General features: G+C 43.9%; 1 long non-coding RNA gene across 1 annotated transcript in view; it reads right to left on the bottom strand.

The window, feature by feature from the left end:
• Positions 1–7,280: 7,280 nt before the first annotated feature.
• LOC137503921 (uncharacterized) overlaps positions 7,281–23,756 on the bottom strand; it is a 49,964-nt gene continuing 33,488 nt past the window's right edge. Inside the window, exon 3 of the long non-coding RNA XR_011019378.1 lies at positions 7,281–7,365. This is a non-coding gene — a long non-coding RNA (uncharacterized lncRNA). The remainder of the gene's footprint in view (positions 7,366–23,756) is intronic.

Here is a 23,756-nt window from a genome sequence, read left to right as displayed (position 1 = left end):
CAGCGACAGAAATTAAACAGTGAAAAAGTACATCATTTACAACCTGGTTCAGGGGTACTTTAAGTGTTGGAAACAGGCTGTGCCACTTCATAAATCAATGCAGCCAGCAGTGGTACCGAGCTGTGACCGGCCCTTCTATGAAGCTGAATGAATCAAGCGATTCAGGCGGCAAACTGTAGTGGGCGGCCGGCAGCACTGTGCAATGGAACTGACGATCTTTCTCTCTCTGCTTGAGTTATACAGAGCTGTGAGTGTGTACTGCCTTGCCTCCTCTCCATCCTCTCCATGTGCTGTTCTGCCACTCTGATTCAGCTGCTGTGCAGGTAAGCTGCTCTTTATTTCTGTACATGTATGCAAGCATGCTGTCCTGTCTGTGTAGCGTCTGTGCCTGCCTGCATGTGTAGCATCTGTGTGTGCTTGTGTGTGCAGTGCTTGTGTGTGCCTGTGTAAGCAGTGCTTCTGAGTGTGCGTGTGCCTGCGTGTGCTGTGCCTGTGTGTGCGTGTGTGTGTGGGTGTGTGCGCGCGCAAGCATGTGTGTGTGTGTGTGTGTGGGGGGGGGTAATCATCACAATGTTTGCTTCAGGCAGCAGAAAGTCCTGCCCTGTGTGTGCCCTACTTGGTGCTGTCTGTTTTATGAACAGGACATTACTCAGTATAAGTATGCAGATCAGGACCCATATGCAATTTACTTTTTCTCCTGAGTTCTCTCCTAGGAAATAAGTTTTCATCTTCTTAGAAGATGAACGCATAGCAGGGACAAGGTCCTCCAGCACCCAAGGCTGAGACACCAAAGTGCACCCCCCATCCCTCCCACCCCAGCCGTCACACACTGATTGCTATTAGACTAAGAGGCGCCACAGGGCCCACAATCTCCCCAACACCTTAATCTCTAATTATCTGGCTTGCAGTCACTGCCATGTATCCCCTTTTCTTATTTCTTTCTGCTTCAAACACAATTAGGAATGACAGCTGAATGAATTGTGCGCCCCCTCCCACACTGCGCCCTGAGGCTGGAGCCTCTCCAGCCTATGCCTCGGCCCGGCCCTGAGATGAAGTGCTAAAAGGTTAATTAAAGCAGTATAAAACCCTGACATAATATTCAATAAAAACATGTTTTCCTACTTTTTACATGCCGTACGGTTATCATATATACATTTGTGCATAAGTATTATTATTCATTTAGAAATTATATGTTCCCAAAAGTACAGTTTTTTGCTTTGTGAGCTGACTTTGCATTTTATTAATAATTGGTTTTATTTATAATGTATTGAAGGCAGAAATGCTTTGAGTCTCTTTCTGTTTCCAGCTGCTTCTCCACAGTCAGAGAATGTGTCACATTCCTCGCTTGATACATTTAAGTAAACACAAGATAACTTAATGCACACTTCGGATGCGTTCACATTTCACTGCACAGAACTTTCCAGCCCTGTGTGTTACCCTTTGAATGCTATTCTAGTAAAAAAAAATGCTGGTTGTATATAATATGCTGTAAATAACTTTTTAGAGCAAAGAAGAAATGCTGGGTTTTATTCCGCTTTAAAATAGAAGATTCTTCTATTTTAAATAACCTTTTAGCACTCTGCAATTATACCAAAAGTAAGCCAAAATACCAAAAGTAAGCGAAAAGGTACTTTCAAAATTATTCTGCGTATTTTCTTGCTTTCTGGTGGCTCAAAATGCATTTTATTGATAACAAGGTGTGGAAATATAACCTAGGAGAAAACTTAGGAGAAAAAGTTAATTGCATATGGGTCCAGGTGTTCTGACTATAGTCTGATACTATTATCTGAATCCTTATTGTAGGTGTGACGCTAACACTGCTGAAACCAAAATATGAGCAGCATGACAGCCTGGCAGTTAGCATCTTTTCACAAAATAGTAATGCCAGCCAATATGGTAACAAACCAAAAGAATGGACAAGCACCATCACTTATGCAGAGTAAAAAGGCTGATAAGTAAGCAAAAATGTTTTTACTAAATAAATGAAAATAACTGTGTGCAGAAAGGGCCAATGAACACTGTATCCTGAGCAAAAGAGAAAGAATGGACCCTATAATGACCGCACCACAAGAATTATAGGAAAATACAAAATCGCCTTTATTGAACCATACAATGATTAAAACCATAAAACAATAGCACAATGGGATCTGCCCTCAATGGTCAATGGTATGAATATATACATGAAACATGAATACATGAATAAATGACGTCCAGCTGGCAACACCAGTAAACAAGGATGTGTGATGGGAAAGAGGGACAATGGATGACCCAGTGAGAGGGATGGGGTATGACCGGATCCTGGCAGCAGAGTGGGACCAGTGTGACAGATGGATATGAATGGGATGAATAACCGACGTCCCTATCGAGGGATGTGGCCCAAAGGTGAGTGACAAATGGTGGACACAGACAGGCACAGAGGAACAGTGGTGAGACGGTGCTAGAAAGAAATTGAAGCTGACCACTAAAGTAGGTGGTCAAGCGTACGTCCTGGAGTGACTGTGATAATGGGAACTAGTGAAGCAAAGCAGTGAACCCCGGGAATAGGAGTTCGGAGTGGTGGAAGTGCACAGGCGAAGGAGCTTACCGGTGGATCTGGACGAGAGGGCGTACGTGCAGGCTCCTGCACGTACGCCCTCTCGTCCAGATCCACCGGTAAGCTCCTTCGCCTGTGCACTTCCACCACTCCGAACTCCTATTCCCGGGGTTCACTGCTTTGCTTCACTAGTTCCCATTATCACAGTCACTCCAGGACGTACGCTTGACCACCTACTTTAGTGGTCAGCTTCAATTTCTTTCTAGCACCGTCTCACCACTGTTCCTCTGTGCCTGTCTGTGTCCACCATTTGTCACTCACCTTTGGGCCACATCCCTCGATAGGGACGTCGGTTATTCATCCCATTCATATCCATCTGTCACACTGGTCCCACTCTGCTGCCAGGATCCGGTCATACCCCATCCCTCTCACTGGGTCATCCATTGTCCCTCTTTCCCATCACACATCCTTGTTTACTGGTGTTGCCAGCTGGACGTCATTTATTCATGTATTCATGTTTCATGTATATATTCATACCATTGACCATTGAGGGCAGATCCCATTGTGCTATTGTTTTATGGTTTTAATCATGGTATGGTTCAATAAAGGCGATTTTGTATTTTCCTATAATTCTTGTGGTGCGGTCATTATAGGGTCCATTCTTTCTCTTTTGCTCAGGATGCCAGCCAATATGATCTACTCACCCCAGATTTACTTTCCATACATTTCACATTACTACAGACGCATAATTACATTCCTTTTAATTAAGAGAAAAGACAGTCAGAAAGAAGGACAAAAGGTCAGGGCAGGCAGTGCAACTCTTTAATAAAGACAAGTACCCATTACTCAGACTAGTGATCTAAATAAGAAAGTAATATATCTGTAACAGGCTATCTGGAAAAATCATTAAAAGGGATATACTGGACTTCAATAGCAAGCTCTTTTTGCATTACTGAGGTAATTCTATAAACCAGTATATACTGTATATGATATGTAAAATGTGGCAATCAAGAGCAACCAGTGACTATAAATATAAAAGCTCATTAAAAAAAAAAAAACTACTGAAATTATATAGAAACATTCTAGAGCATGGTTTACACTTAGGGCTGGTTCAGACGGACGTTTGGAGGCGTCGCGTTCGTTGGCGTTGCGTTCAGGCTTTCAGCAGCGTTCACATTGCGTTCGGATGCGGTCGCGTTTTTTCTTCCCCTAGAGGGACATTACCCGTCGCGGTTAACCACCCCTGGAAGCAACATGTAGCTTCCAGGGGCTCCTTGAACGCCAGTGAAAATCGGGATCCGAACGCCGCGTTTGTGCAAACGCGCGTAAAAGCTTGGTACAAACACTCCCATTCACTTGAATGGGAGCGTTTAACGCCAAGCCCCGAACGCTGGCAGTAAACGCTCTGCAAACGTCCGTCTGAACCAGCCCTTAGCCAAGTTCATGCAAGTTTTTCAGCAATGGTAAATGTGATCTACTGCGCACCCAATGGGTGGTTCTTGGCAGTTCACATTGCAGGCAAAATCACATTAACATTGGGTGTGTGATTTAAATTAATTTGGACAGTTGGCTGAAGTATTTCAAACATTGCGTATGTTATCTTTTTTTTCTGTTATGCTGTTGTGAACAATTGCACTTATCTTTTTTCGCATAGGAACACTTTTGGTGTCTGGAAACCTGTGTATTAAAATATGTGCACAATATCAAAGTATCCCATTGTGAACTCTTCCTAAGCACACACTTGTTTAGTAAAATCAACAATATATACCGTATTTAATTTATAAGCCAAGAAAAATAACTCCAAAACATCTTAAAGGAAACCTGAAGTGAGGGGATATGAAGGCGGGCATATTTATTTTGCTTTTCAACAATACCAATTGCCTGGCGTCTTGCTGATCTTGCTGATCTCATGTATCATTAGTGTCTGACTTGCATACCTGAAACAAGCATGCAGCAAATAAAGTCAAACTTAATCTGATGTGCATGCTATTTCAAAGTCAATGGCTAAAAGTATTGGAGGCAGAGGATCAGCAGGACGCATACATCAAAAAATGGCTCGTGGAAAAAAGGGCGCGTGGTGTAGCCAAAATGTAATGATTTTGTCAATAACCATATTTTATCGTTTCTTGTATGAAAATATTGTTTATAACACTGAAAATGATAAGATACGTATAATTGTATAATATTGTGTATAACCTTCTTTTATCGTTTCTTCATGTAATAAATCTGAAAATATTGTTTATAACACTGAAAAAAAATATATAAGGATGTTCGTAATAACTGTAGTAAAACATTAGTAAATATTACTAACATTTTACTACAACTAAACCTAACCCTACTCTCACACAGAGCCCTCCCTCTACCTATCCCTAACTCTTAGACCTTCCTGGTGGTGCCTAACCCTAAGACCCCCCTGGTGGTGCCTAACCCTAAGACCCCCCTGGTGGTGCCTAACCCTAAGACCCTCCTGGCGGTGCCTAACCCTAAGACCCCCCTGGTGGTGCCTAACCCTAAGACCCCCGGTGGTGCCTAACCCTTAGACCCCCTGGTGATGCCTAACCCTAAGACCCCCCTGGTGGTGCCTAACCCTAAATACCCCCTGGCGGTGCCTAACCCTAAGACCCCCCTGGTGGTGCCTAACCCTAAATCCCCCCTGGTGGTGCCTAACCCTAAATCCCCCCTGGTGGTGCCTAACCCTAAAAGTCCCTTATCAAATTATTTTTAAATCCATATATTTAGTTATAAACTACCCTAGTAGTGCCTAACCCTAAAACTCCCATATCGTTTATCAAATTATTTTTAAATCCATATATTTTGTATAGGAGTTTTGTATTTTTCACTATTCCGCTAAATATCGTTTTAGTTATGAAACTTTATGTAGATAGAAACGATAACTATAGTAAGTATGTTTGTAAATGTTATTTTTCACCGGGCGCCCATTCAAAATGTTATTATTCACTGGGTGCCCAAATTTCCCGTTGAGCGCCCATCAAATGATATTTAACATGAGAATCAATGTGGCGCCCTTTTTGTCCACTTGCCTCATGCGCCCAAATTTCCTGGTTCCCAGCAGGACAGCCAGGCAATTTACATTGTTTGAAAGAAAATAAATCTGGCAGCCTCCATATCCCTCTCATTTCAGGTGTCCTTTCAGACCATGAAAAGTACAAAACTGCAATATTAACATAGAAAGTTATTCATGTAACAAGTACAGCCATTACTTTCCTCCTACAGCATATGCAGCTATTGTATCCTCCAGCCTACACAAAAAGCAGAGCTATCGTGTCCTCAATAACAAGTGCAACTATTATATTCTTCCCCCACAATAATAAGAGCAACCACTGTATTCCTGCATAAAATGTGCAGCCATTATTTCCAACCCCCTCTTCAGAACTACTCACGTCTCTGAGTAATTTTAAAGAATAGTGCATCCATACTGCGCACGGGTGAGTCCAGGCTTGCACATGTGCAGTACAGATGCACTCCTCTTTGGAACTTCTTGGTGATGTGAGTACACTGAGTAGTAGTTCCAAAAGGTGCCTGATGAGCCCCAAACACCAAGTAGGTTGAACAACTTTAATGGAGCAGCAACAACGGGACAGGCTGAGGACCGGAAGGACTCTATGGTATCCAGAGCCTTCCCTCTGCTTAGGTTTGTATCAAACCTGAAATGAGTTTCCTCACTTCAGATTCGCTTTAAAAATAACTTCTATTAGGTGGCTTCCTATTTGGTGTCCTGATTTCCATAGCTTCTAGACATCAGTCATCATGTGATCTGCCACAATGGTGGTTTACGTGAAGACTGATGCTGCAGCTATTGGACAGAAGACAGATTGCATGCGTCCCTCCCATTGCTGGATGGTGGGTTAATTACCTCTCGCTCCGCATGATGGGGGGCTCTGGCTGCCTGTACTGGGGGTACCTCTGGCTACCAATACTGCGGAGTTCATCTGGCTACCTATACTTAGGGGGGGGGGGCTACATCTAGCTATATATACTGCAGGGGCCCTCTGGCCACCTATACTGCGCTGGTCATCTGGCTACCTATACTGGGGAAGATCCCTTCTATTCCATAAGAATGACTATGCCTGCTACTGTTACTGCTACTATAGCTGCTATTTTTACACCATGGGCTTGATTCAGAAAGTGGTGCTAACGTAGTTAGCACTCCTAAAGACTTTGGGCATGTTAAGTAGGGAGGTGCGGAATGTCGCGGGCACCACGCTGTGTGTGTGCAAAGTTTTGCGCGCGGGACTTTGCGTGCGAGCTGATTTAAACCTAGTTAGCATGCCTAAAGACTTTGGACGTGTTGAGTAGGGTGCTTACTAGGTTAGCACCGTTTTGAAAATCAACTCGCGTGCAAAATCCCATTAAGGTCGCACCCCATGCGACCTTATAGTCGCATCAGTGCGCCGTTATCGTCGCACCGCGGTTGATTTTATCACAACCTAACTGAGTTTAGGCGTGATAGAGGGCTTTTCACAAGCGTGCTAACAGTTAGCACCGCTTTCTGAATCAAGCCCGATGAATACCAGTCACAAGTTTATGCTTATTTAAAAGGTATAATCTTTTATTCTTATATCTGGATTGATATGGAGCCTGATTAAGAAATGTAAGAGCACCCATGTAAAAAAAACACACAAGATGATTACAACATCAGATGTCATAAAAAGGCGAGACTACAGCGCATCATCCAATCGGCAGAAAGAATAATTGGCTGCTGCTCACCTTGACTGCTGGACCTCAACACTTCTGCCTTAAGGGTGAGATACTGGTTAGTTGTAACAAAAACTTCTGGGCACAGGAACAGCTTCTTCGCTCCAGTGGTAGCCCTGCTTAATGCAGAACCATGTTAATTCTGAAACTGTTAAGACTTTAAAACATTATTGCACAGAAATTAAAATGGAAAATAAATGCTTCATCCAATTTTTCAGTTATTTCAATAAATATACTGTCCTTGATCTGTAATTATCTATACTGTCTGTCCTTGAATAATATTGTCTGTATCTGTTAAGAAACAGCCAAGTCATATTCCTTGTAAGTGCAAAATTATTTGGCCAAAATAAAGAGGATCCTTATTCTCTGAAATCTTAAATGGCAGAATGTGGTCAGTGGGGGCTGGACCTAATAGCTAAATAGCATACTAAGTAGCAATAGCATGCTAAGCTAGACCACTGATTCCATCATTGGCACACATAACTTGCTTAATCAACCAGATTTTTTTTCATATAATTTATTAAGGAAAAAGGAACATTCCAATCTTATAGTCTCAACAACAATATACATTGCTCCAATCCTTCTTTTTCAAATTATACAAACACAACTACCCAATCCCCTCCTCCTCCCCAATCCACAGACAAAATCTTCATCATATCACTATCTCATTATTACAAAACTTCCAAAAGTTTCATAAACTTCATTAAATTCATACATTCCATTCCCTCCGATAATCCCCCCTTACATTTTCCTGAGAGCTCCTCCTCCTACATCTCCATCATATCCCCATATTTCCTTGTCCCCTGAAACTCACTCCATTTTCCCCACTTTACATTGAAACCCTCTAGCTTATCCTGCTGTAATGCAATTTGATTATCCAACCTCTTCACCATGTTGACTCTATCAACCCATTCAAATGTTTGTTACCCTGGGTAACCTCCTCCACAGGCCTAGCTCAGCTCGGGTCGCCGGTGCTCAATTCTCCCGTGGGTCACCACTCCACACACAGCACAATTTTCATCACTAAGGAGAAGGCACTCAACTGGCTTCCAAAACTTGCGTTTATCGAATCGTTTAGAAATTACACGACATGTTTCGGGGACATCCCCTTCATCAGATGTACACCTGATGAAGGGGATGTCCCCGAAACATGTCGCGTAATTGCTAAATGATTCGATAAACACAAGTTTTGGAAGCCAGTTGAGTGCCTTCTCCTTATCTATCAACCCAATCCTTAAGGGATAGAGAACCCTGGCATGTCCATTTAACCGGAATCAGACTCTTAGCTGCAATCAATAATTGAGGTACCATTCATAATTGGCTGTGGTGGACTGTCTTTGTTGAGGACCACAAAGGCCATTAACCACACCCACTTTATTTCCAGAGGTAAAATGAAGGTCAAATTGTTACATTTCTATATTAAATGATCAGCAGTCTATGAATCAATGGCTAATCATTGCTTTCATTAGTTATGCGTAGTCTTGAATACTGTAGTTAACAGTCTGTTTGGTTTGCGGCCACAAAGCAGCATTATGAATGGTTTAGGAGGTAAATGATTTATAACCTTTATATAGCAGTTCATACATGGTAAATGAAACAATCACTCAGTTGAAAGCCTGGCTGTCCTGCTAAAACCGCTTAAATTATAGCCAGCACATTCTAATTAATGCGAACAGAGCAAATAATAAATTAAATATACACATAGCTTGTTTTACCTGATGATATGTTGACAGCATAAAAAATATATTAACTCATTGATATCTAAAAAGGTAATGCTAGTTATTTACGTAGCCAGCAGTGTACAAATTAACTCCAGGCATACTTATTATTTCACCTTTCAGGACATCCTCTGCAGTATGTAAAGAATTGTGATGGGCAAACTTGGCACTATGTCGTTCGGCGGGCAAGGAAATGATAATAATTCCAGATGGCATGCAAGTTTTATGCAAACTATATGCAGCTTGAAATGGAGCCAATAAGAATTGCAATTAAGTGCCTTTGATTACCCAAAATCCAAGCTGCATTCAATTTGCATTAAATATGCTTGTAAATCAGAATTAATAGCATCTTATTGATCATGTCTAATTATTAAAGAGAACCTGAGATGAAGAACACCTCAAGAGTTATACTTACCTGGGGCATCTTTCAGCCCCCTGTAATCCATCTGGTCTTTTGGATCCGTCCGGTCTCCTCTGTTGCGCCGATGTGAGGCAATGTGCAATCCTGGCTGTGTGTGCCATCCAATCAGTCTTTGTGAACAGCACATGTGCAGAACACTCCTGGCGATGGGATTGTGATCGGGTGTGCGCGGCTGGGACCGTGTATGCACAGTGGCCCGTAACAGGGCCAGGCAGAGGCAGGGAATTTATCGGGTCAGACTGTGGAAAACGGAGTGGACCAGATGGAGTTCAAGGGACCAGGCAGACTAAAAGGGTCTGGAGGAAGCCCCAGGCAAGTATAAGTCCTGAGGTGTTCTTCATCTAAGGTCTCAAGGTTTTTTGTTTTTGTTCGGAAAGATTAAGACAAAGAATTCAGACAGAATCCCGTTTGTGTTACATTATAGGTATCTTTCTAGAAAAATAAGCAATAGTGTGTAAGTTTTGGCCCATTTTACAGAAAGATTCTGATCTTGGTTCTTTATTTAGGGATTTACCTATATTTGCATGCAAACCAGGCAGAACGATTGCCAATTTTGTGTGCAAAAGGGATCTGAAACAAGGTCAGGTGATTGGTCGCAAAGGGACGCATCCATGTTACTTGTGCAATTGCTGTTCAGCAGTGATTAAGGGTGATTACATCTCCCACCCCCATACTGGTCAAAGAATTAGGGTGGGGGGGGGGCAATTTCAACTGCAATACAGAGTATGCGGTATATACATTGAAATGCCCATGTGGGCTAGTTTACGTAGGGGAGAACACCCGGAATGTAAAAGTCTGCATACAAGAGCATAAAAGGAGCATCTCAGATTTTCATAAGAATCCTGAGAAACAGAATGTCCCTGTGGCCACACATTTTAATCAAGCCGGACATTCAGTGACTCAGTTAAAATTGATGGCATTAGATGCCATCCTGCCCCTTAGACAAGGGGGGGGGGATAGGGAAAAGGTGCTGCTCCACAGAGAGGTGGAATGGATCAGGAAACTAGATTATTTGAATCCCAGAGGACTAAATGAAAATGTGAGTTACAAATGTTTCCTTTCATTCCTTACAGGAAAGAATCCTAATGTGGGCCTCTATAAGCTGTGGGATATGGATGACCCCTCTTCTTGTTTATTGCAGGGTAGACGGTATAGTAGTTCCCTGTATTAGGATCTACAGATTGTATATATTTGTGTTTTTTATCACGGTATGTAAATATTGATGTAGTACTTCCTGTGGACTTATGTTGGACTTCCTGTGGGTTGTATTTCCTGTGGGTGGTCCTATATAAGGGGTGGTTTTGAGGGTGGTGTTCACACCTGAGGAAGGGTCAGAGTACCCGTAACATGTACTGTAGTGTGTGCTGTTGCTCAATAAAAAGTCAAACGCAAGTTTGGAGCCTGTATTGGGAGGATGTCCTGCAAACAATTCCTCCTGCCTTCACTATACACAGTGCCTAATGCTGATGCGCATAGTAGCTTTATAACATTTAATACTAGTACTATATATATATAGCTGGTTGAACTCACAGTATGTATGTGTATTATTGTCACTAATTATCACCAAAAATAGATAAGTTCTGTTTGTATCCAAGCAATGTAAATGAGGTGATTAGCTAAATGCTCCAAATAGAGGTGCAGCTAGAATTACAGCATAGGCACAGCCAATATGTCTTCTCAGTGGATTGCACTTGACAGACATCAATGAATGATATCAAGTGAGTAAATCATTGTTAGACTACATTCCAGGTCATTTAGCACCTGCAGCCCCCGCAATGCTGCCAGTGTGTCTAAACACCAAATAAATGATTTCATCCACAGTTCACAGATGGTGCAGAGGTGATGCCAAATTAAGTTCACACATACAGTCCATCAGAATACGATTAAATTTTGGATCATCTTTAGGCATCTGTTCATATTATAGATCACACACAGCAGTGATTCCATATAAGCCATGATCATACTGTATCCACAGTAGCATCCTAGGATATTGTGCAGCAAGTGATATGCTGCAGACTGAATCAATATTCAAATACTCAGTCATGCAATCAGAATGGTGTGAGAAAAATCCATCCTAGAACAGTCCAAGCCATATTGTGCAATCAGGGTTTGTACATTAAGAGATACAGTTAGATGTGTTGCATTGTTGGCTATGTGCAGTGTTGTACACAGATTGATAAACTGTATTATAATATGGTTATAATGTGTAGTCAATGCTTAATTCTTATAGGATTGACCAAGGGATTCCCCTTTCTACTGTGCAGTAACTTATTTATATGAATAGTTTATGCTTGTATATTTTATAAATGTTGTATCTCCTTATCTGACTCTGTAAGGGCTTCTGTTTCTATAGTTTGGAGCTGACTGATACATTGGCCTTGGGTCCTTTTACACTTAGGGCCTGTTTCCATTACACGCAGATTCTGGATGCAGAAAAACTGACTCCAATGAATGCCTATGAGAAATCTGCATCAGAAAAGTTGTGTTTAGTGGGAACAGGCCCATAGGCATTTACTGGAGTCAGTTTTTCTGCATCCAGAATCCGCATGTAGTGGAAACAGGTTCTAAATTAGTTGTGCTCAGTTATAACTGAAAGACTTTTTCAAGTAATGACCGTGTTTTCCAGTTGCTCAGTTCCCACTATACACGTTTTAACTGAAAGCTTTTTCGCTATGCACTGCAATGGAGAAGAAAAAGTCAACACCAAGGAGTATTGAGGACAATTGAATTTAATCATTTTAGATTATGGAATGAAAACCACATTATTTTCTTTAAAGAGGAACTTCAGCCTAAACAAACATACTGTCATTAAGTTACATTCGTTATGTTAATTAAAATAGATAGGTAATATAATCTCTTACCCACCCTGTTTTAAAAGAACAGGCAAAGGTTTGTGATTTCATGAGGGCAGCCATCTTTTTGGTTGAAAGAAGGTGACAGGGAGCATGAGACACAGTTCCAACTGTCCTGTGTCCTAATCACCCTTCCCAGTTGCTAGGCAACAAGAACAACAACATCAGAAATCCCATCATGCTTTGCACAGCAACAGGGGAAAAAAGCCCTGACAGTTTTCTTTGATGGGGCGGAGCTTAGCTAAATATGCAGCTAAAAATGAGACTTTTATAAGAAAAACAATGTTCTGATGCTGTGAAACTATTAGAGAAGCACCAAGCCTTTTCAGTACTGCTGAGTAGATTTTAAGTCTGGAGGTTCACTTTAAGTTTTAATAAGCCGTTAAGCAGTGAGAATCTTTTTAGTTTTACTGCTGTCCAGGTTCCATTTGGGGAATTTTGTCTTGTCCACTGTTCTTGTGATTAAGTGAGGGATAGCCCATAGTAAAGCAAAATATCTCCAACTTGAACTCAAACAGAGATAAAAATACATTTTAGGAAGTGTATTAGAACATTGATGAGGTGTCTATTGTTGTGTCCCAACTACAAGGATGCTCTTCCCTTCCTGTTGTAATAGATCGCGGAAAAGCCGCCGCGTGTACTGGTAGCAAGGCGGCTGATTCCGCGTCCAGCTCGGCGGTTTGCACGCAGCAGCGTGCGTCTGGGGTGGCTGGGTCTGTTAGTTCACACAGGTTGAGGAATACGCGCGCGCGCGCTGAGAGGCAGAACCTTTATGACAAACGAGGAGGGATCAGCTGACCAGGTTGGTCAGCTGACCCCAGAGCAAGTGGCTATTGGTTGATCGGTTATGGGTGGCGCCGGAGAGCGCCGCTCTATATATAGTCACTGCTGGTCAGTCTCAAGTTGTCTGCCGTTGCAAACACTTACGTGAAAGCACTCAGACCATAGTCAGATCCCACAGTGTGTTAGAACCAGGAGGACCTGGGAATTCACACTGAGCCAGATTACTTCTGTGTTATCTTTGTGTTATACTTCACACTAGTCCTAGCGTGTTGAGACCACGAACCTCACACCCAAGACTAGGGATTCTGTGTTACCATTGTGTTATACTTCAGACTAGTTCCAGGGTGTCGAGACCACGGACCTCACACCCAAAACTAGGGATACTGTGTACTATCATATTATACTTCAGACTAGTTCCAGAGTGTTGAGCCTACAGACCTCACACCCAAGACTAGAGAGATTAGTCTCCAGACCTGCTGGTGACACCCACCTTCCAGGTGTCACTCAACCACAGGTCCTTCCTGCTATCCAGCCTGGGGCTCCACCTCTTTTGATGACTCAGGCTGCTGGAAGGTTTTTGCACTACCCAGAGGGAAGCATTTCTCATACTGCCAAGGACCACCTGCTCCTCGGGTGGTCCTACTTAAAGTCATTACTGTTGCACCAAACACTCACACTATAGAGGTGTCCAGAGGTTAGTTTTACTTGGATTATTGGTGATTCTGCAGATCATCAATAATCAGGTATATATCTGTATTCTTGGTGATACTGCAGATCACCAATAATCAGATTCTCTCTGTGTGCTGACACCGATCGTTACAGAATGGCAGACCCAAACCAAATGGACGCACTTAACAGCCGTCTTGATGCACTCACCACCTCGGTGGAAAATTTCATCCAAGTGCTGGACAGTCATCAGACCCAGATCAACGCTTTGGGTCTGCACAAGTCCTACAGACGGCTGTAAATATATTGTGTGATCTCCTCCAGGTACAGACTTACGTATGCCTGTGCCCGAAAGGTTTTCTGGTCACAGATCTGACTTTCAGAATTTTAGAAATCGAGTGTTGTCGTACTTTGTGTTGAGGCCTAGTTCATCAGGAACCGTGGCACAGAGAATTACGTTTATTAAGACTCTGCTGTCAGGGGATTCCCAGACCTGGGCACATAGTCTCCAGACAGGGCATGAGGCCCTAACCTTGGTTGAGGAATTTTTTAAAGCTATGGCTATAAATTATGATGATCCGGACATTGCCTCTACCGCTGAGCGGAAGCTCAAGACTTTGCGGCAAGGTCAAGGTTGAAATTTACGCAGCTGAGTTCAGGAAATGGTCAGTTTCAGCTAGATGGGGGTCATTCGCACTTCTGGACTGTTTTTTGTCAGGGTTGTCAGACGCGGTCTCTGATCTAATGCTGGGTCATCCTGAGCTGGAGTATATTGATGAGGCCATTTCATTAGCAGTCAGGGTTGATCGTCGTCTACACTACCAGAGACAGACTCGGAGTAGGAACAATGTGAGATATGTTTCCTACGCCTCTCCTCCACCCGTTTCACCTCCGCCGGAACCAATGCAGATTGGTCCCAAGAAGTCGGGAAACGCTGCCGCCTAGGTGTAGTTGGAGGTAGGCATCGGTTGAAAAGGGCGCCCGAGCTGCCTGTATGAAAAGGGCGCCGCCATAGACATCAATGTTATTTCTGGAAATATGGGCTACAAGGTGTAGAAAAGGGCGCCCGAGTTTTGATATAGGCTACAAGTGGGCTCCCCTTTGTAGCCCATATTTTTTCGGCTACAAGGTTTTCGGCTACAAGCGGGCTCCCCTTTGTAGCCCATATTTTTTTCGGCTACAGTAAGGTGCCCCTCTGTAGCCCATATTATTGACTTTTTTTTGTAGCCGAAGTTTTTATATGGGCTACAAGCACTGTAAGCCGAATTATTTCATTCCCCCACTATCCATGGCGGCCTGGAGGGGGAATAGTAATTAACACATCCCGGAGTTTTTTTCTAGCCGAAGTTTGTATATGGGCTACAAGCGCTGGAAGCCGAATTATTTCATTCCCCCACTATCCATGGCGGCCTGGAGGGGGAATAGTAATTAACACATCCCGGAGTTTTTTTCTAGCCGAAGTTTTTATATGGGCTACACCAAGCACCTTGGTTTTTTTGTAGCCGAACTTTATATGGGCTACACCAGGCGCCTTTTTTGTAGCCGAAGTTGGTATATATATGGGCTCCACCAGGCGCCCTTTTTTACCGGCGCCCTTTTCATGTAGACCCTTGGAGGTAATACCCTAGGCGCACAGTCTTTACCTCTAGACGATAAACGTTTGCACCTCCCTTGTTCTATATCTTGGGAAGATCAAATAGTAGCCACTGAGGCCTTCCTAGACTCTGGCTCAGCAGCCAATTTTATGGATTACAATTCCCTTTGAATCAACGGATTCTGGTCACTGCTGTGGACGACTCTCCTCTGCAGAGTAAATACCCTCTGTCTCAGACCCCAGAGTTAAGGGTCACGGTGGGGGTGTTACATAAAGAGAGTCTACAATTTCTAGTTTTGCGGATGACAACTTCCTCGATCATTCTTGGCATGCCATGGTTACAACTTCACTCCCCTCAGATCAATTGGGCTTCAGGTCAGCTAACGAGCTGGTCTACCCATTGCCATCATCATTGTTTAGCGAAGGTAACCTTGGGTAACACCAAGATTCAGGTGGAAGGTTTGCCAAGCCAGTATTCAGAATTTGCTGACGTATTTAGTCCCAAATCAGCGGATAAACTTACTTCCTCCCCACCGTCCTTTTGATTGTCCCATCGATCTCAGGTCTGGTTGTATGCCCCCTAGAGGTCATCTCTATAATTTATCTGGGCCAGAGAAATTGGCTATGCAAGAATACATCCGAGAAAATTTGGCTAAAGGTTTTGTTCGTCCCTCTCGTTCACCAGCAGGGGCAGGATTCTTTTTCGTGAGAAAGAAGAATGGAGGCCTCCGTCCCTGCATTGATTATCGGGGCTTAAATAAAATTACAGTAAAAAATCATTATCCTTTGCCTTTAATTGACGATTTGTTTACCCAGGTCACCAATGCTAAGATTTTCTCGAAGCTGGATTTGAGGGGTGCATACAACCTTGTGCGTATCAGGGACGGTGATGAATGGAAGACGGCCTTTAACACACCCGACAGGCATTACGAGTACCTAGTGATGCCCTTCGGGTTGTGTAATGCCCCGGCCGTCTTCCAAGAGCTGATTAATGAGGTGTTCAGAGAGGTGTTGGGCAGATTCGTCTTGGTGTATTTAGACGATATACTAATTTTTTCATCCAACCTCTCAGAACATAGGAAACATGTTGGGTTTGTGTTACGGAAGTTGAGACAGAATATGCTGTATGCTAAATTGGAAAAATGCATTTTCGAAGTGACCTCTGTCGCCTTTCTGGGGTACATAATCTCGACCTCCGGCCTCTCTATGGACCCTGGAAAGGTTTCTGCTGTCTTGGAGTGGCCTCAGCCTGTAGGACTGAAGGCACTCCAGAGATTCCTGGGGTTCGCCTACTACTACAGGAGGTTCATAAAGGGGTACTCTACGGTGATTTCGCCTCTCTCCAGTCTCACCAAGAAAGGGGCAGATACTCACCAATGGTCCCCAGAGGCCCATGCTGCTTTCTCCACTCTGAAGAAACTGTTCTGTTCTGCACCCATATTGAGCCATATAGATGTCATGTCACCTTTCCCTTTATCGTGGAGGTTGATGCCTCGGAGGTAGGGGTGGGGGCTGTACTGTCTCAGCGTTCTGGTTTGCAGGGAAAACTCCACCCATGTTCCTATTTTTCCCGTAGGTTTTCACCCGCAGAGAAAAACTACGATATAGGCAACCGGGAACTTCTAGCCATCAAGTTGGCCTTTGAGGAATGGCGACATTGGCTAGAAGGGGCAGAACACACCATTACAGTTTACACGGGCCACAAAAATTTAGAGTACATTGAGGGCGCTAAGAGACTTAGCCCCCGACAGGCCCGGTGGTCGTTGTTTTTTTTTGAGATTCAGATTTGTAATTACGTATACCCCTGGTAGTAAGAACATCAAGGCTGATGCCTTATCCAGGTGTTTTGAGCCCGAGACAGCACAGCCCTCAGCCCCTGAGACCATTCTACCTCAGAAGGTGGTCCTGGCAGCCACTGAGACCTGGAAAGACTGGACTGTCGCTCTGAGTCCATTCCAACAGGATGTTCCAGAGGGGAAGCCTGAGGGGGTCCTGTTTGTACCATTGCCTTTTCGCCTACAACTGTTGCAGCTGTCTCATTCCCACAAGAATGCTGGGCATCCTGGGGCCACCAGAACTCAGGATCTGCTTGCTAGATGTGCTTGGTGGCCGTCATTGGCAACAGACTGTAAGGAGTTTGTAAGAGAGTGTGCAGTGTGTGCTAGGAGCAAACCCTCCCGTCAGGCACCTGTTGGAACGTTGCAGCCATTACCAGTTCCGAGTGAACCTTGGACCCATTTGTCCATGGATTTTGTGGGCGAACTCCCCAGGTCTGAGGGCATGACGGTCATTTGGGTGTTAGTTGATCGATTCAGTAAGATGGCTCATTTTGTCCCCCTGAAAGGACTCCCCTCGGCCCAGGAATTGGCTGATCTCTTCATCCAGCAAATTTTCCGGCTGCATGGCATTCTGGAAAATGTAGTGTCAGATCGGGGAGTCCAATTCGTATCTAAGTTTTGGAGGGCATTCTGCCATCAGTTAGACATGGATCTTTCCTTTTCATCAGGCTACTACCCACAGACCAATGGCCAGACCGAAAGAGTGAACCAGTCCCTGGAACAGTTTCTGAGATGTTATGTTGCAGATGCACAAACCGACTGGGTAAAATTTTTGCCGTTTGCAGAATTTGCACACAACAATCTGAAAAATTCCTCTTCAGGATTTTACCCATTTCAGGTGGTGTCGGGAAGGTCACCTAAGTTTGCCCCATTGCCAGTGGCTTCTACTCCGTTTCCAGCCCTGGAGGATTGGCAGAGGTCCTTAAAGCAAATTTGGGGGATGGTTAAAAGAAATTTGGGGAGGACTTTTCAGAACCAGAAGAAACAGGCTGACAAGAGACTTTCCATAAAATGGGAATTCTCTCCAGGGGATTTGGTCTGGGTGTCCACACGACATTTGGCTCTAAAGCAACTGTCACCCAAACTGGGCCCTAGATTCGTTGGTCCCTTTCCAGTGACCAGAAAAATCAATAATGTCACTTATGCTATTGATCTCCATACCAGCATGCGAGGTGTGAGATCATTCCATGTGTCCTTACTCAAGCCGGTGGTGCACGTGGATTCTGCTCCCCCCCCCATGTTGATTGATGACCAACCTGAGTATGAGATAGAAAAGATTCTGGACTCCCGGCTTGTGCAGAACTCCGTGCAGTATCTGGTTCACTGGAAGGGATATGGCATAGAGGAGAGAACTTGGGTGCCAGATTGTCGTATGCACGCAGAGGAATTAAAGAAGGAATTCCATGACTCGCATCCTGGAAAGCCTGGTGGGAAGTGTCCGGAGTCCACTCCTCAGGGGGGTGGGGGGTACTGTAATAGATCACGGAAAAGCCGCCGCGTGTACTGGTAGCAAGGCGGCTGATTCCGCGTCCAGCGCGGCGGTTTGCACGCAGCAGCGTGCGTATGGGGTGGCTGGGTCTGTTAGCTCACACAGGTTGAGGAATACGCGCACGCGCGCTGAGAGGCAGAACCTTTATGACAAACAAGTAGGGATCAGCTGACCAGGTTGGTCAGCTGACCCCAGAGCAAGTGGCTATTGGTTGATCGGTTATGGGTGGCGCCGGAGAGCGCTTCTCTATATATAGTCACAGCTGGTCAGTCTCAAGTTGTCTGCCGTTGTGAACACTTACGTGAAAGCACTCAGACCATAGTCAGATCCCACGGTGTGTTAGAACCAGGAGGACCTGGGAATTCACACTGAGCCAGATTACTTCTGTGTTATCTTTGTGTTATACTTCAGACTAGTCCCAGGGTGTTGAGACCACGGACCTCACACCCAAGACTAGGGATTCTGTGTTACCATTGTGTTATACTTCAAACTAGTTCCAGGGTGTCGAGACCACGGACCTCACACCCAAGACTAGGGATACTGTGTACCATCATATTATACTTCAGACTAGTTCCAGGGTGTTGAGACCACGGACCTCACACCCAAGACTAGGCATTGTTTAATATCTGTTATGACCTATTGCATTTCTGACTATCCCTCTGCTTTCTGATTCGGTACCTACGCATATCTGATTACCTGTTGCCAACCCTGCCTGCCCTTGGTTACCGAATCAGCCTTCTGTCTCTGTACCTTATCTGCCTGTGTATTGCCGACCTGGCTTGCCCGACCTTGAGAGCTATCCCTCTCCATTGAGAGATTAGTCTCCAGACCTGCTGGTGACACCCACCTTCCAGGTGTCACTCAGCCACTGGTCCTTCCTGCTATCCAGCCTGGGGCTCCACCCCTTTCGATGTCTCAGGCTGCTGGAAGGTTTTTGCACTTCCCAGAGGGAAGCATTTCTCATACTGCCAAGGACCACCTGCTCCTCGGGTGGTCCCACTTAAAGTCATTACTGTTGCACCAAACACTCACACTATAGAGGTGTCCAGAGGTTAGTTATACTTGGATTATTGGTGATTCTGCAGATCATCAATAATCAGGTATATATCTGTATTCTTGGTGATACTGCAGATCACCAATAATCAGATTCTCTCTGTGTGCTGACATCGATTGTTACACCTGTCTTGCTGACAGGTGCAAAGGGAAAAATAAGTTAGGGGAGACCTCGCCATTACGGTTAGGCAGTTAGATGCAAGTTGATGCAGATATTTTGTTAATTTCTATGCACAATTATGCAGCTTAAAAATAGGCCAATCAAATGCCATAGTGGCTGGAATCTTGATGTATTCCACTGTATACTTCCTAATGTTCCATTTTCAAGCTAAATAAATTTACATAAGAATAAACACAAAATTTGCATCAACTCAAAATTATTTGCATCTTATTGACCATCCCTATTCACCAGGGGAGAGACAGGCAGCAAGAAAATCTGACAAATGTTCTAACTGTAACGATCGGTGTAACACAGAGAGGGTCTGATTACCGGTGATCTGCAGTATCACCGAGAATGCAGAATATACCCGATTATTGATGATCTGCAGTATCACCGACAATCAGATATATCTACTAACCTCTGGACACCTGAGAGAGAAGTGAGTGTTTGGGTGAAACAGTAACACTAGTGGACTGTACCTAAGAAGTAGGTACAGAGGCAGTAAGGAATACTGCACAGAAGTGTGTTCCTTCCATTGGCCTAGACTCTCCCGGGGGAGGAGCTAGGCTGAGAGTAGGAAGGACAGAGTGTGAGTGACACCAGTGAGAGGGTGTCACCAACAGGTCTGGGAACTGCCTCTAACAGTAAGGCCAGTTCTCGAGGTCGGGCAAGCCAGGTCGTTAACACACAGACAGATAAGGTACAGATTCAGGAGACAGATACGGAATCCAAGGAACAGGCAGGGTTTGGCAACGGAGAATCAGAATAACGAGGTACAGAATCAGGAGGCAGGTACAGAGTCCAGGAACGAGCAGAGGTTGGCAACAGGATATCAGAAATAGCAAGGTACAGGATCAGAGTTCAGAGGAATAGTCAGGCAGGCAGAAGGTCATAACAAATAATACAATTCAATATTCCTAATGCTAAGGTGTGAGCTCCTTGATGTCAACACCTTTGGAAACTATGCTAGAAAACAGAAACAGACAAGGCCTGAGTGCTACCACGTAGTGATCGCAACGCCAGACACCAGAAAAATGACCAGCACCCAGTATATATACTATGTGAAGAAAAATCTAAATTTGTACATGCACAGTGTGCTAGCCGCAGGACCAAGGAAAGAATTTCATGGAAAAAGTATCAAGAAGCAATCCTGCATAAATGCTGCACCACCAGTTATGAGTATAACAAAGCTTTATTGAACATTCTGTATAAACATTATAAAAACATCTAAAACAAATGCTATCCTTAGCAAATGACCACAATACAATATTATGTGGAAGGAAAATCACAAATGCCTCACCTCCTATATCACAAGTAAACCCCTATGGCTACCAAGAAAATAACTCAAAATGGGCTCATAAGATTGAGCCCACCATTGAGTATATGTGACCCGGGTCTGAGCAAGGACTCTGAAAACTGGGAGTGACAAAAACCATCAATGAAAGACCTCCATTATGACAAAGGTGAAGGAAAAACCAGAAAGGTGCTGAAGTGTAGCAATATGCTCATAAACCATGAGAGTTTGCAAATATATGATGTGTAACAGTGCATATAGAGATCAGGAGTTACCTGTGTACAACGGGGTATACATACATGACCCGGGGTGGTGGTTAGAGGCAGCCATAAAGTCAGGGTGGAGGGAGGCACACAAGACGCTCCACACGTGGCGTGGTTCAAAAAAGACCACTTCCTTAGGAGCGGTGCATTGTGGGTAGACAATTACTTAAGAGATAAAAATCGCGGAGAAAGCAGCCCGCTGATTGGGCGGCTAATTTTAATGGGCAGGGAAATGGCGCGGCATATGCGGAAGTAAGGCCTTGTGTGTATGTTATACGTGGGTGGGAGGTGGCATGACGCATGCGGACAAGCCGCATGCGCGTATCATCCATCATGGAGGTGGAACGCACAACAAGGCGGGGATACCGCCGTGTGCGTACGACGTCATAGGTATCAAGTAGGAGACACGGAAATCCGTGTCCCCTTGTTGCTAAAGCGCAATTCGGAACTGTATGTTCCCCAATGCGCCTGTGCAACCTATCTGAAGGATCCTCACTACGTAAAACAGGTATTTAGAGGCATATTAAGTAAATAATGCGTCCATACAGCCCAAGCAATGATTTAAAAAAACATTTTGACAAAATATGCAAAAAAAGCCAATGCAGTATGTCATAATATTAAATTTGAACAAGGATTTATATACATAAGGCAAGATAATTTTACACGAAATACATTACTGTTACCACTGTAAGATAAGGGAAAATGCTATCAAAAATATATATATAAAATGATGGAGATAAAGAACATGACAGAAATATGCAGTGGGCACATAACTCCAGCGTCCATTCACTACATAAATCAGAGGCACTATTCACAGTGTCACATGATGATGTCTTCAAAGATTCTAAATTGCAGAGAAAATATATAGCGCAGATCAGGGGAGTGTTCACCAGGTATTCTTCTATAGATGTCCAAGCAATGGTGATCATCAATCCATAGTGTGTTGGGATGGCCGTGAGCATGCTTCTTAGATTCCAAAGGATCTAGATAGAAAGTTGTGTCAAAAACAAGGTATTTACCTCAAAAATCCTTAAAATAGGCTCTAAAAAGAAGGGCCAAACACTTTGGGGAAGATTTTTCAAAATGTATATATTATGGGCATAATAGTGATGATAATAAATGTAACACCAAGGGCTTGATTCACAAAGCGGTGCAAACACTTTGCACGCCTGTGAAAACCCCTTTATCACGCCTAAACTCAGTTTAGGCATGATAAGAAGAAACTCGCGCGAAGCTCCCATTAAGCCCTATGGGACTTTGCGCGCGCACATACGCGCGGAAACTTCGCGCGAGTTAGAGCACAAAGCGGTGATAACTTTGCTGGTGAAAAGGTTATCACGCCTAAAGTCTTTTAGGCGTGATAACTGAGTTATCACCGCTTTGTGAATCGAGCCCCAAATGTGAAAAGTATGGTGAAATCTCATTAGGTCTGTTTGATCCCTTACCTAGGATCGTCCCAGGCCTACCTATCTAATGTGATTACATGTGTATGTACCTATGGTGTACATACCACCACACACATGTGTAAGTGATGAGGGTGGAAGCAGTCCACTCACCAAGGACCACCAACACCTCACCCATGCAAAGTGAAAAATCCCATCAAAATAAATGATCTGCGCTTACCTTCGCAGAAATTGACCCATACATGTGAAGATCAGCAATGTATATATACTTCATGGTAATCTGCGCTCACCCTCGCAGAGCCATGTTCTCCATTGTGACTAAAAATGTGCAAAATACAACATCCATGGTGTACATATACTAACAATGCCCAACAGAGACAATCAATATTTGATATATACTTACCCAAGAAATGATTTCAAGGAGAATTCCTCATTTAGACCTCTGGGGGCTCTGCTCCCCATTTGATAAATCCATCTTAGCTCTTTTTGAAGCAAACGCTTGGTCACATCACCCCCTCTGGAGCCGATCCTTATGCTTTCCAGGACAGCCACATGTAAGCCTGCTATTCTCCCCTGATGATGGAACAGGAAGTGTGAGGCAACACTTGTAAGCTTTTTGTGGTTTAAGTGGTCCCTATTCGCTAATGAAATATTTGATAGGTGTTGTTGCACCCTCTTTCTAAGCTGGTTACTTGTCTGTCCTATATACATCTTGTTACAAGGGCAGGTCAGGAGGTAAATTACCCCACTTGACCTGCAGTTATTATATTGATGAAGCTGGAAGGTCTCTGTTCCTAGGGCATTAGATACTGAGTAGGTAGGGGACATGTATTGGCAGACAGAGCAGTTGCCACATGGATGGCTGCCCTTAAGTCTAAAACCACTACCCAGAGATCGAGTAGATCTCTGGTAAAAGCTGTTACATACTATGTCCTTGATATTTTTGGCTCTTCTACAGCTCATTGAGGGGAAT

This window comes from Hyperolius riggenbachi, chromosome 4, assembly GCF_040937935.1.
Source record: "Hyperolius riggenbachi isolate aHypRig1 chromosome 4, aHypRig1.pri, whole genome shotgun sequence".
Taxonomy (NCBI): domain Eukaryota; kingdom Metazoa; phylum Chordata; class Amphibia; order Anura; family Hyperoliidae; genus Hyperolius; species Hyperolius riggenbachi.
This window is presented reverse-complemented; position numbering and strand designations above follow the sequence as displayed.